Below are 12621 nucleotides of genomic sequence, written 5' to 3' on the forward strand. Positions count from 1 at the left end.
CTACAGAGGTGCTGTAAAAATAAAGAACACTATGTACCTGTCCTGTATGCTGTAAAAATAGAGGGGTGCTGTGGCCTTGTCCTGTATGCTGTAAAAATACAGGGGTTTTGCAAAAATACAGGGGTGCCGTAAAAATAAAAGAACACTATTGCCCTGTCCTGTATGCTGTAAAAATACAGGGGTGCTCTGAAAATACAGGGGTGCTGTGGTATTGTCCTGTATGCTGTAAAAATACAGGGGTGTTGCAATAATACAGAGGTGCTGTAAAATACAGGGGTGCTATGGCCCTGTCCTGTATGCTGTCAAAATACAGGGGTGCTGTAAAAATAAAAAAACACTGTGGCCCTGTCCTGTGTGCTGTAAAAATAAAGGGGTACTGTGGTCCTTTCCTGTATGCTGTAAAAATACAGGGATGCTGTAAAAATAAAGGAACACTGGCCCTGTCCTGTATGCTGTAAAAATACAGGGGTAGTATGAAAATCAAGGTGTAAAATACAGGGGTATTGTAAAAATACAGGGTGCTCTGGCCCTGTCCTGTATGCTGTAAAAATACAGGGGTGCTGTGAAAATAAAGGGGTCCTGTGGCCCTGCCTTTTATGCTGTAAAAATACAGGAATGCTGTAAAAACAATGAAATGCTTTGGCTCTGTCGGGCGCTGTAAAAATAAAGGAGCACTGTGGACCTGTCCTATATGCTGTGAAAATACAGGGGTGCTGTGGCCCTGTCCTGTATGCTGTAAAAATACAGGGGTGCTGTGGCCCTTTCCTGTATAGTGTAAAAATGCCAGGGTGCTGTAAATAGAAAGGGGCACTGTTCTGTTTGCTGAAAAAATAAAGGGGCACTGTTCAGTGTGGTGTAATAATAAAGGGGCACTGTCCTATGAAATGGAGAACAAAAATTTGGAGGAAACAATTGTGAAAGATCATGAGAAATGTAATATTAGAAATATATCATTCACGACACGAAGTGGCAAGTAAAGGCTAAGACCTTGGCCTATGTTCATGACTGGTGTTCTCAGCTTCTCATGAAGATGGAAGCCCTCATCCCTCTCAAAAAATTATAAAAATACAGCTTTTTAAAGTACAGGAAACAACTGTGCATTCATAGATATCACAAATCCCCAAGGAGAGTCCAAGTGTGTCCATAGTTGCGATGTCTAGGCCTGACCTTCCCAAAACTTATGGGAAGAGGAGGCTCCTACCACCATTTGCATGCCCTCTGCAAGTGGTGGGAGGAGCACCGCAAGTCCAGTTGCTGATATTGAGATTGAGGGTGTCACTGTAGATGTACACCAGGATGAGGAGGATGTTGGTGTAGCTGGCGCTCAGGAGAAAGTCAAAGATGAGGATTCTAATGGTGATGTGGTTTGTTTGAATAAGGCACAAGTGGACACAGTTGTTGGCCATGGAATTAAAAAGCCCATTGTCATGCCTGGGCAAAATACAAAAAAAATACACCTCCTTGGGGTGAAATTATTTCTCTGTGAGGATGAGGCTGTAAATACCAAATGGGGTGTGGAATCGGAGGATGTGGATGGCATCTTTTTCCTCTGTAGAGCCAGTTTGTGCAAGGAGAGATTAATTTCTTCTTTTTTGGTGGGGGCCCAAACAAACCAATCATTTCAGCCACAGTTGTGTTGCAGACCCTGTTGCTGAAATTATTGGTTTATTAAAGTGTGCATGTGCTGTTTATACAACATAAGGGTGGCTGGGAGAGCTCAAGGACAATTCCATCTTGCACGTCTTTTCTTTGTCTGCCACATCATTCCTGGGGTGCTTCCCTCTATGGGGTGCTGCACTTCTGCCCTATCAATCCAGGGGTGCTGCCCCACTGCCATTTAAGTCCAGTGGTGCTGTTGCCTGCCTGCTCTGCTGTGAAATTCTTCAGGGGTGCTGCCTATGCTGCATGAGTACAGAGGTGTTGCCTATCTGCTGTATAAGGCAAGGGATGCTGCCTATCTGTTGTATAAATCCAGAGGCACTGCCGTATAATTCAATGGTACGGATGTACTTGATTCTGGGTTTAAATTAAAGCATAGAGCAGAATATGAAACAAGCTTCAACATCATAACCAGATTTGTGAAAACTTATAGCCGCAAAGGTGGAAATGGAATTTCCAAGTTTGATGAAGTGTTTTCCAATAAAGTGCTGAGAGACTACATTTGTGGCCAAAGTCAGTCAGACTCAGAAGAGACAGAATCATAATCCAGTGTAACATGACATGGCACCATCTCATACTTCATTTTCTCTGGCAACTGCCAGAGAGAATTAGATTTTCCAAACACACCTATGTCTATATGTGTGCCATAAAATTCCAGGGGTGTTCTGTCTGAACCTGTTCATCTCTAGTAGATATATCTTCTAGTGTGCACTGTGTACCCAGCATTATAGAGAGGTTCTTCTCAATTATTTCATATTAAGGACTCAAATGAATGGCTCCAATTAGTCAACCTTAATTTTGATTTATTAATGTTCCACATTTTGGGATTATTTACAATATGCACATTTGTTGTACATGGTTCTTTTCCTTTATTTTGTAAATGTTTTTTCCTTAATAATTGTACAATGTAAGGGCTGCGTAGGGTTATCGCAAGACCTCACAGTGTTAGAAGAACAGAGTTTCAGTGATCTTGCATTGCATCAGCTTTCCATTGTACTGCAGCACTAGATGGGCCAGGAGCTCCAGTGAGGCACAAACAGTTACTGAATAAGTAACCCAGTATGGAGTCTCATGGAAGCTGTCTGCCTTGACAGGCTAAGGCATGCTAGTGGCACAGAGGTTAGAATTGCTTCCTCACACAGTCCTACCTGTAATATAAAATGATTTTGGACTAGAGTGGTAAGCTCCACTTGGGCAGGGGCTCAATAACAAAAAATTAACTGCACGGTCCTGCTTAGTACTGTACCGAACCCACCAAAACTGAATTTGCCCGATATGGGGCTGCTGTGGTGGCTCACGAGGGGCTGCTAAAACATCTAAGGGGCTGCTTTATAAAAAAAAAATAATGAATAAAATACAAAAGACACACATGTATGCTCACATGCGTGTAAATGGGACACACAGGTATGTTCACATGCGTGTAACTGGGAGCTGTGAAAAACAAAAATAAGGCCAAGGACAAGTCCTAATTTTTAAAACTGATATTCTGTCTGCCAATATATATACAGTATTGAAAAATGAAAATAAGGCATCTGCCACAAAATATGTAAATAAAAATGCAATTACTGATGATACTGTGGGATAAACCAGTTTATTCCCAGCATTAAATCCGAGATTATTATAATCTCTGAAAATGGAGAAGAGGGTAAAAATTCGGAGGCTTTGGCCCCTAGTTTTTCAGTTTGTCCAGTAATGTGGAAATTATATATTTGCTTGGTTAAAGTCCTTTCTGTTCCACACCAAGATAAGAGTGGAGGTGATAGTCTGTGTGTTGTTCCTGATTGTGTGTGCCTCTCTAATTTGTAATTGCCTTCTTGAAACTGTCCTCTTCCTCTTGCCTCTTCTTATAACGTAAAAACTCATCAAATATGGAGGTGGTATGTTTGTAGCTAGCTATGATTCTGAGAACTTGCTGAGCTTTTTCCAGGGGGACCACCTGTCGCTTAAATACTGGGTTTAATAAACTGTGCATGTCCTGTTTAAAGAACATAAGGGTGGGTTAAGGATAATTCCTTCTTTCACCTTTTTTTTTTACTTTGCATAATGTGCTCTTTGGGTCCTAGTTTTTAAAACTGCCATCCTTTCTGCCACTGCAGTGCCACTCCTAGATGGGCCACGTGTATGTGATGCCCACTTGTGTCGCTTAGCTTAGTCATCCAGCTACCACAGTGCAACCTTTTGGCCTAAAAATAATATTGCGTGGTGTTCAGAATAGACTGGAAATGAGTGTAGATAAATGTTATTGAGGTTAGTAATACTGTAGGAACAAGAAACCCCCCAAATTCTGTGATTTTATCTTTTTTTTAATGTTTTTTATATAAAAAAAAATATCCAGATCTAAAACCAAAACCAAAACCCGAAAGGGTGGTTTGACAAAACCAATTCAGATCCAAAACACGAGCGAAGATCCAGATCCAAAACCAAAACCCAAAAAGTGTCCGGTGCACATCTCTACTCTTTACACCAGCCATATTGTACTATGGAGACCAACAAGCAGGTGCCAGAGGATATGACCCATGAATTGCCTGTTGTCATAGTGTGGCAGTGCTTGGCCACTTCATTGCCACTACATTTTACTATGCAAACTGCATTGTGCAAATACTGTATGTGGTATCCCCCCTTTCTGGCTTCTTACATTGGCTCTCCTCTCATACTGGCATATGACTACCTTCGGATGTTCCTCCTACAAGTGATAAGAATCTCAGTGGTCTGCATCTGCCCCAAGCCCAGCCTGGATCACAAGATACATGAAGCAGAATAAGGAGTGAAAATTATGGATTACCTTAATCACTTAGTAACAATCTGATGTGCTGATAAATTTGATATGTGATACTAGTATATCTGTGTGCAATTTAGGGGATAATTCAGACCTGATCGTAGCAGCAAATTTGTTAGCAGTTAGGCAAACCATGGCCCTCATTCCGAGTTGATCGCTCGGTATTTTTCATCGCATCGCAGTGAAATTCCGCTTAGTACGCATGCGCAATATTCGCACTGCGACTGCGCCAAGTAATTTTACAATGGAGATAGTATTTTTACTCACGGCTTTTTCATCGCTCCGGCGATCGTAATGTGATTGACAGGAAATGGGTGTTACTGGGCGGAAACAGGCCGTTTTATGGGCGTGCGGGGAAAAACGCTACCGTTTCCGGAAAAAACGCAGGAGTGGCCGGGGAAACGGGGGAGTGTCTGGGCGAACGCTGGGTGTGTTTGTGACGTCAAACCAGGAACGACAAGCACTGAACTGATCGCACAGGCAGAGTAAGTCTGAAGCTACTCTGAAACTGCTAAGTAGTTAGTAATCGCAATATTGCGAATACATCGGTCGCAATTTTAAGAAGCTAAGATTCACTCCCAGTAGGCGGCGGCTTAGCGTGTGTAACTCTGCTAAAATCGCCTTGCGAGCGATCAACTCGGAATGAGGGCCCATGTGTACTGTAGGTGTGGCAGATATAACATTTGCAGAGAGATTTAAATTTGGGTGGGTTATTTTGTTTCTGTGCAGAGTAAATACTGGCTGCTTTATTTCTACACTGCAATTTAGATTTCAATTTGAACACACCCCACCCAAATGTAACTCTCTCTGCACATGTTACATCTGCCCCCCTTGCAGTGCACATGGTTTTGCCCAATTGCTAACAAATTTGCTGCTATGATCAGATCTGAATTACCCCCTTAGTCTCTGAATCTGTATGTGAAATGCTACAAGGCAACGCTGTAGCTTTTTTCCATGGCAAGTTCTGTTATGCATCGCATATAGACTCAGCCACACATAGATATATCCAACGTGTGACTAAGACATTTCCGACAAAAAAATATTGGCTGATGCTAGCAGATTTTCATGGGACCTGCCATCTCACGTGCGTCAGGCATCGTGTGCTGCACGGAATATTAAGGCTAGATGTATGAGGACTACAGATTTGCGCCGGACCCGATGATTTGGATTCATCGGTGGGATTTGGATTTGCCAAACAGCTGCGACGGGCTATGGGTTTGGATTTTTTTTTTTAAATGCCAAAATCACATCATTTTTGCATTTTTTGACCCTAGAGTATTGTTAACCTCAGTGACATTAATTTTCAGTAATTTGCAGATAATTTTGACCTCCTTATAACTTACAATATTGTTTTCATTCACTTTAGGTCAAAGTCTGCAGCAAGCTGGCTGGTTACTTACTACTAGCCGATAGAGCAGCGGCACAAACAGATGGCAGTTTGTAGCTTATCTATAAAAACACTGCCAAACATCAGTGGGATAAATGAACGGTGGTGCAAGATGGAATTGTTCTTGGGCACTTCCACCCACCCTGATGTTGGATATTAAACAGGGCATGCACAGTTTAACAAACCAATCATTTCAGCGGCAAGGACTGCCTCACTTGTGGCTGAAATGATTGGTTTGGGACTCAAAAAAACAAGCTACCAATTGCCTTAAAGCAACAGCTCTACAGTGTCTAGAAGATGTCATCACCAGTGCCATTCTCATCCTGACCCTGATCAATGTGTACATCATCATCATCATCATCATCCAATATTAATTCCTCCCCGCTGGAATCCACCATTACAGATGTCTCTGTATTTCTATGTAATTGCTGGGAGAGGTCTTCCAGGTGGAATTTCCATTTCATTTTGATGAACACCATCTTTTTCACATTTTGACAAAGTAGCATCCTACGCCTTTCACTCACGAGGTTCCCAGCTGTGCAGACAGGAGGGTGGGCATCTAAAGTAATACAAAGCCAGCTTGTACAAGGACCTCCATATTGACTTTTTTTCCTTCCAGTACATGAAGGGACTCTGTTACATGACTAATTTTACGGTGTCATGAAAGCTATCCTCCACCATTCTTTGAATGGTGCCCATATTAGATAGAGTTACAGTAGAGGTGTCACTAATACTGGGAAATTCATTTATACCTGACCAGTTGTCAAAATGTTGTTTGAACTGATCTGCATCCCCACTAGGTCTTTTTGGAAAATTAATTTTTTTCCTGTTTTGGAAAAAACTGAAGGAGGAGGTGTCACTTGAGCTGCCAACATGCTCACCAGGAGCTCTTTGCATCTCTTAAGATCTGTGTCAGTTGGAAAGAAAAACACAGCATACGACTTGAACCTAGGATCAAGCACGGTTGCCAAAATGTAGTTATCCGATTTCAGGATATTGGCAACCCTTTGATACCGGCGAAGCAAAAAAAGGACTTTATCCACAAGTCCGGCATATTTTGCAGATTCGCCTTGTTTTATCTCCTCTTTCAATTTCTCCAGTTGTTTTTCCAAAAGCCTTATTAAGGGAACCACCTGGCTCAAGCTAGCAGTCTTGGAACTCACTTTACAGGTAGCTACTTTGAGGGGTTTGAGCACCAGCTTGTCCCAGACCGCTTTCACACAGGTACTATACATTGGTGTGCAGGGGTGCAATGCACACAACAAAATAATGTAAACAGCAAAAAAATATATATTTTTGGGACGCAGCTTGTTCCACACTGCGTGGAGTCAGACCGCTTTCACAAATGGTACTATGCTTTGTTGTACTGGGGTCCAGCGCACACAACAAACAATTATTTTTATTTTTTTGGGACTCACACACACACACACACACACACACACACACACACACACACACACACACACACACACACACACACACTGTGAATGCAGATGGTGGGGCCTGCATAGTCACAGCAGTACCACTGTGATGGACTTAGGGGACTGATCACTGGACACAGTGACAGCATCACAGCCTCTTTGTTGGACAGAGACAGCACCAAAAAAACCCCACTAGCTGTGCTGGACACAATAACTGACGGTATACGTTCACATGGTCTACCATGTTATGGTCGACAGTCATTAGGTCGACCACTATTGGTCGACATTGACATGGTCGACATGGACACATGGTCGACACATGAAAATGGTCGACACATGAAAGGTCGACACATGAAAAGGTCGACATGAGTTTTTTTTAACTTTTTTTTTATTTTGGGGAACTTTTCCATACTTTACGATCCACGTGGACTACGATTGGAACAGTAATCTGTGCCGAGCGAAGCGAAGGCACCATGCCCGAAGCATGGCGAGCGAAGCGAGCCATGCAAGGGGAAGCGGTGCACTAATTGGGGTTCCCAGTCACTTTAAGAAAAAAAGACACAAAAAGTAAAAAAACTCATGTCGACCTTTTCATGTGTCGACCTTTCATGTGTCGACCATGTGTCCATGTCGACCATGTCAATGTCGACCAATAGTGGTCGACCTAATGACTGTTGACCATAACATGGTCGACCATTCATACCGGAACCTAACTGACAGCCTCTTAGATAGACACTACTGGCTGATAGCCTCTTATGTACACTATCTACACTGACTGACACAGCCCCAGGCCATTATACCATTTACTGACACAGCCCCACAGACACCCTGACTGACCGCACCTGATAGACACTCTGACTGACAGCCCCACAGCACAGCCTCTGATCGACAATCTGACTGACAACCCTTGATGGACACTCTAACTGACAGCCCACAGACAGCCCCTGATGGAGACTCTGACTGACAGCCCCACAGTACGGCCCCTGATGGACACTCTGATTGACAGCCCTACAGCACAGCCTCTGATGGACACTCAGACACAGCCCCTGATGGACACTCTGACAACCTGCCCTTAAAAGGACAAAGACTGACAGCACACAACAGCATGCTCCTCGCAGTGTGGAAGCATGCAGGGAAAGGGTGTCAAGCTGCGGAATGCCGAGCCTTTATAGACTCAAAGTCTTGCGAGAATCAGACACGGGATGATGACGTTCGGCCTCTTCCACGATCCCGATCCTGGTGGGAACTTTGCCAGCCGGGCTCATGAACAGCTCGACAGGCTTGGAGCTGTTCGGATTCCTGGGAATCCGAACTGCTCCTCTCTAATGAGGACACACCTGTAGAAGCTGTTTGGTTGCTATGAGTCACTACTTCACATTACCACTTTCCAATAATTGATAAATATTCTTCACAATTTCACCCTTAACCCCAATTTCTCTATCGTCCTAGTGGATGCTGGGGTTCCTGAAAGGACCATGGGGAATAGCGGCTCCGCAGGAGACAGGGCACAAAAAGTAAAGCTTTAGGATCAGGTGGTGTGCACTGGCTCCTCCCCCTATGACCCTCCTCCAAGCCAGTTAGATTTTTGTGCCCGGCCGAGAAGGGTGCAATCTAGGTGGCTCTCCTAAAGAGCTGCTTAGGAAAGTTTAGCTTAGGTTTTTTATTTTACAGTGAGTCCTGCTGGCAACAGGATCACTGCAACGAGGGACTTAGGGGAGAAGAAGTGAACTCACCTGCGTGCAGGATGGATTGGCTTCTTGGCTACTGGACATCAGCTCCAGAGGGACGATCACAGGTACAGCCTGGATGGTCACCGGAGCCTTGCCGCCGGCCCCCTTGCAGATGCTGAAGTAAGAAGAGGTCCAGAATCGGCGGCAGAAGACTCCTCAGTCTTCTAAAGGTAGCGCACAGCACTGCAGCTGTGCGCCATTTTCCTCTCAGCACACTTCACACGGCAGTCACTGAGGGTGCAGGGCGCTGGGAGGGGGGCGCCCTGGGAGGCAAATGAATACCTAATTTGGCTAAAAATACCTCACATATAGCCTCCGGAGGCTATATGGAGATATTTAACCCCTGCCAGAATCCGTTAAGAGCGGGAGACGAGGCCGCCGAAAAAGGGGCGGGGCCTATCTCCTCAGCACACAGCGCCATTTTCCCTCACAGAAAGGCTGGAGGGAAGGCTCCCAGGCTCTCCCCTGCACTGCACTACAGAAACAGGGTTAAAACAGAGAGGGGGGGCACTAATTTGGCGATATGCTTATATATATATTAAGATGCTATAAGGGAAAACACTTATATAAGGTTGTCCCTATATAATTATAGCGTTTTGGTGTGTGCTGGCAAACTCTCCCTCTGTCTCTCCAAAGGGCTAGTGGGTCCTGTCCTCTATCAGAGCATTCCCTGTGTGTGTGCTGTGTGTCGGTACGTGTGTGTCGACAGGTAGGAGGACGATGTTGGTGAGGAGGCGGAGCAATTGCCTGTAATGGTGATGTCACTCTCTAGGGAGTCGACACCGGAATGGATGGCTTATTTAGGAAATTACGTGATAATGTCAACACGCTGCAAGGTCGGTTGACGACATGAGACGGCCGACAAACAATTAGTACGGTCCAGACGTCTCAAAAACACCGTCAAGGGTTTTAAAACGCCCGTTTACTTTAGTCGGTCGACACAGACACAGACAGGGACACTGAATCCAGTGTCGACGGTGAATAAACAAACGTATTCCTTATTAGGGCCACACGTTAAAGGCAATGAAGGAGGTGTTACGTATTTCTGATACTACAAGTACCACAAAAGAGGGTATTATGTGGGATGTGAAAAAACTACCATAGTTTTTCCTGAATCAGATAAATTAAATAAAGTGTGTGATGATGCGTGGGTTCCCCCCGATAGAAAATTATGGGCGGTATACCCTTTCCCGCCAGAAGTTAGGGCGCGTTGGGAAACACCCTTTAAGGTGGATAAGGCGCTCACACGCTTATCAAAACAAGTGGCGGTACCGTCTATAGATAGGGCCGTCCTCAAGGACCAGCTGACAAGGCTGGAAAATATAATAAAAAGTATATACACACATACTGGTGTTATACTGCGGCCAGCGATCGCCTCAGCCTGGATGTGCAGAGCTAGGGTGGCTTGGTCGGATTCCCTGACTAAAAATATTGATACCCTTGACAGGGACAGTATTTTATTGACTATAGAGCATTTCTATATATGCGAGATGCACAGAGGGATATTTGCACTCTGGCATCATGAATAAACGCGATGTCCATAACTGCCAGAAGATGTTATGGACACGACAGTGGTCAGGTGATGCAGATTCCAAACGGCACAGTATGGCCGTATACAGGAAGAGGACTTGTTTGGGGTCGGTCCATCGGACCTGGTGGTCACGGCAACTGCTGGAAAATCCACCGTTTTTTACCCTAAGTCACATCTTTGCAGAAAAAGACACCGTCTTTTCAGCCTCAGTCCTCTCGTCCCTATAAGTTCATATCTGCCCAGGGATAGAGGAAAGGGAAGAAGACTGCAGCAGACAGCCCATTCCAAGGAACAGAAGCGTTCCACCGCGTCTGACAAGTTCTCAGCATGGCGCTGAGACCGTACAGGACCCCTGGATCCTACAAGTAGTATCCCGGGAGTACAGATGGGAATGTCGAGACGTTTCCCCTTCGCAGGCTCCTGAAGTCTGCTTTACCAAGTCTCCCTCCGACAAGGAGGTAGTATGGGAAAAAATTCACAAGCTGTATTCCCAGCAGGTGATAATTAAATTACCCCTCCTACTACAGAAAAGGGGTATTATTCCACACTATATTGTGGTACTGAAGCCAGAAGGCTAGGTGAGACTTATTCTAAAAAATTTTTTTTTGAACACTTACAAAGGTTCAAATTAAGATGAAGTCACTCAGAGCAGTGATAACGAACCAGGAATAAGGGGACTATATAGTGTCCCGGGACATCAGGGATGCTTACCTCTATGTCCCAAAATTTGCCCTTCTCACTAAGGGTACCTCAGGTTCGTGGTGCAGAACTGTCACTATCAGTTTCAGACGCTGCCGTTTGGATTGTCCACGGCACCCTGGGGTCTTTACCAAGGTAATGGCCGAATTGATGATTCTTCTTCGAAGAAAAGGCGTCTTAATTATCCCTTACTTGGACGATCTCATGAGAGGGGCATAGTCCAGGGAACAGTTGGAGGTCGGAGTAGCACTATCTCGGATACTGCTACAATCAGCACGGGTGAATTCTAAATATTCCAAAATCGCAGCTGATCCCGACGACACGTCTGCTGTGCCTAGGGATGATTCTGGACACAGTCCAGAAAAAGGTGTTTCTCCCGGAAGAGAAAGCCAGGGAGTTATCCGAGCAAGTCAGGAACCTCCTAAAAACAGTGCATCATTGCACAAGGGTCCTGGTAAAAATGGTGGCTTCCTACGAAGCAATTCCATTCGGCAGATTTCACGTAAGAACTTTTCAGTGGGATCTGCTGGACAAATGGTCCGGATCGCATCTTCAGATGCATCAGCGGATAACCCAATATCCAAGGGTGTCTCTCCTGTGGTGGTTATAGAGTGCTCATCTTCTAGAGGGCAGCAGATTCGGCATTCAGGATTGGATGCTGGTAACCACGGAGCCCAGCCTGAGAGGCTGGGGAGCAGTCACACAAGGAAAAAATTTCCAGGGAGTGTGATCAAGTATGGAGACTTTTCTCCACATAAATATACTGGAGCTAAGGGTAAATTTATAATGCTCTAAGCTTAGCAAGACCTCTGCTTCAAGGTCAGCCGGTATTGATCCAGTGGGAAAAACATCACGGCAGTCGCCCACGTAAACAGACAGGGCGACACAAGAAGCAGGAGGGCAATGGCAGAAACTGCAAGGACTTTTCGCTGGGCGGAAAATCATGTGATAACACTGTCAGCAGTTTTTCATCCCGGGAATGGAAACTGGGAAGCAGACTTCCTCAGCACGACCTCCACCCGGGAGAGTGGAAACTTCATTGAGAAGTTTTTTCCACATGATTGTAAACCGTTGGGAAATACCAAAGGTGGACATGATGGCGTCCCGTCTGAACAAAAAACGGGACAGGTATTGCGCCAGGTCAAGAGACCCTCAGGCAATAGATGTGGACGTTCTGGTAACACCGTGGGTGTACCAGTCGGTGTATGTGTTCCCTCCTCTGCTTCTCATACCTAAGGTGCTGAGAATTACAAGACGTAGAGGAGTAAGAACTATACTCATGGCTCCGGATTGGCCAAGAAGGACTTGGTACCCGGAACTTCAAGAGATGCTTACAGAGGTCTTATGGCCTCTGCCGCTAAGAAGGGACTTGCTTCAGCAAGTACCATGTCTGTTCCAAGACTTACCGCAGCTGCGTT

General features: G+C 45.0%; 1 protein-coding gene across 1 annotated transcript in view; it reads right to left on the bottom strand.

Annotated features, from left to right (window-relative positions):
* The window catches only part of MFRP (membrane frizzled-related protein), a 211523-nt gene that overhangs the window by 75896 nt on the left and 123006 nt on the right, over window positions 1-12621 (bottom strand). The gene's annotated exons all lie outside the window — the stretch shown is intronic.

The sequence above is a fragment of the Pseudophryne corroboree genome, chromosome 10 (assembly GCF_028390025.1).
Source record: "Pseudophryne corroboree isolate aPseCor3 chromosome 10, aPseCor3.hap2, whole genome shotgun sequence".
Lineage (NCBI taxonomy): Eukaryota > Metazoa > Chordata > Amphibia > Anura > Myobatrachidae > Pseudophryne > Pseudophryne corroboree.